At 46.0% G+C, this 2,068-nt stretch overlaps 1 pseudogene across 1 annotated transcript; it reads right to left on the bottom strand.

The window, feature by feature from the left end:
• On the bottom strand, positions 1-1,375 carry LOC308283126 (nuclear factor 7, brain-like; annotated as a pseudogene). The gene has a single exon. The product of its transcript is annotated as a nuclear factor 7, brain-like (transcript).
• Positions 1,376-2,068: the final 693 nt, after the last annotated feature.

Raw genomic sequence — 2,068 nt, 5'->3', positions numbered from 1 at the left:
TTAACTACGTGGTTTCAGAGTTACACTGATCTTCCATGGTAACATCTTCAGAGGGACGGTACTACTAATATTGGTAATGAATGGAAAGAGTGTTTCAGTGAAAGTGTGTGTGATGGTGTGTATGTGTATGTGTGTGTTAGTATCAGGATCAGAGAAGGACAGCTTTCCTTTGTTCCAGTCCAGCTGGACTCTGATCTTCTTGGGGTTCTGCTGCACTGAGAGAAAAGTGACTGACCCTGGTGAGGAGTGTGCTGTGTATTTACCATCAGATAACCTTATGCCCCAGTATTGACCCCCTCCTTTTCCCTTCCTCTGAAAAGACTCTGCTGACACTCCCAGTCCCCAGCGTGTACTGTCTCCAACCTCAACATCCCAGCTGTGAGTCCCAGAGTTAAAGCCCTCAGAACCCAGGACACGGAGCCAGAAGTCAAACCTCTCTGGGTTGTCAGGAAGCTGCTGTTTCTCACCACATCTCACACTGTTCAGATCATCAGACAGGATGAGTTGTGGATAGGCAGTGTTGGGGTCCAGAATGACAGGAGTGTAGGAGACAATGTCCTTCATCTTGTCCCAGACTCTGAAGGTCAGGTTCTTCAGGTGTTTGGTCTCGTCTATCAGTGCTCCTGAGACCGGCTGTGGGTCCTGCAGTGTGAGCTGGACTCTTTCCACTGTGGTCAGATCCTCCTCTATGATGATTGTGTCTGAAAGGGTTGATATGTCTCTGTTCAGACCCTCAATCTTCTCCTTCACCATCTGAGTCTTCTGCTGCTCTTCCTCCTTCAGTGCAGTGATCCTGGCCTCCTCTTCCTCTTGTAGAAACTGATGCATCTTCTTAAAGTGTTCTTTCATCTGCATCTCTGTGTGCCGGGCCCGGACCTTAATGTGTTCTGCTGTTTGGTCACAGTTTGTTTTAACTTCATTATAGACCACCAGTGTCTCTTGTAAAGGCTTCAGTGATTTCTGGACTTCCTCCTTGTGATCCAGTGCAGCTTCATCAATGGGTCTGAATCTGTGGTTGATGTGTTTTTTAGAATCTCGACACACAAGACACACGGCCAATTGACATTCCAGACAGAACAGTTTGAGTTTCTCAGCATGCAGACTGCAGAGAACCTCAGACCCTGTTGAAGCTCTCTGATGTCTCTCCTGTATGAAGGCCTCACACAGGTTCTTCAGAGCCAGGTTTCTGGGTGGATCCACTGAATGTCTCTCCTTACATTCTTTTACATTCTTTTATTACCTTCTCTCTCCACCATTCCTGCAGACAGGCTTTACAGAAGCTGTGGCTACAGGACAGGATAACAGGATCTTTAAAGATGTCACAACACACAGGACAGCAATAATCCACTTCTGGGCAAGATGCATTGGATGCCATCTTGTCCCTGAACGAAGCAACAAACACTCAGCTCAATAAAGGAAATCAGCCAGTCAGTGGTGGTAACACTCCCTCCTCTAGAATGTTCCCTGAAGTTATACTTTCACTTTGAATGGTGGTTCTTGTTAAAGTCCATTCAGCTGACAGAGTCAGCAGCAGGTTCCAGTGGTCTGGGTCAGTATTCCCTCCTGTAGCTGTGGAAAGACTGTCTGTCCTCCTCACTGGAAGGTGCGTTAGATCTGAACGTGAATCTTATCGCCTGTCTGTCTGTCTGTCTGTCTGTCTGTCTGTCTGTCTGTCTGTCTGTCTGTCTGTCTGTGTAGACAGAAAGTAGTGTGCTGTAAGTTTCCTGACACCTCTGAGTCAGAGAGGGGAGGAGCTTTTACACACCACAGAGCTGTTGCAACACATCAGCAAAAATAGAGAAAATAGCCTCTAAACTGTAGAGGGACAAAACCTCCCCATTTTTGTATTATATTAACATTTACCATACTGATTGGACAAAATAAATTTGTATTCATAAAAAGAAAAGTTACAAAAGGAAAGGAGATCCTAGTGTCACCAGGGGCAGGTTGCACCACCAGAACATAAGTTCTGCCCTAAGTTAGGGAGTAAAGTCCTTCCTAGAGGCTTAGTAACAACGAGTTAGTTTGTAACTAAGTGAGTTACTAACAGGTGTTGCACCACGACTGC

This window comes from Nannobrachium achirus (assembly GCF_963921795.1).
Source record: "Nannobrachium achirus genome assembly, chromosome: 4".
In the NCBI taxonomy this organism is placed as follows: Eukaryota; Metazoa; Chordata; class Actinopteri; order Myctophiformes; family Myctophidae; genus Nannobrachium; species Nannobrachium achirus.
Note: the sequence above shows the minus strand (reverse complement) of the source record. Positions and strands in the feature narration are given on the sequence as shown.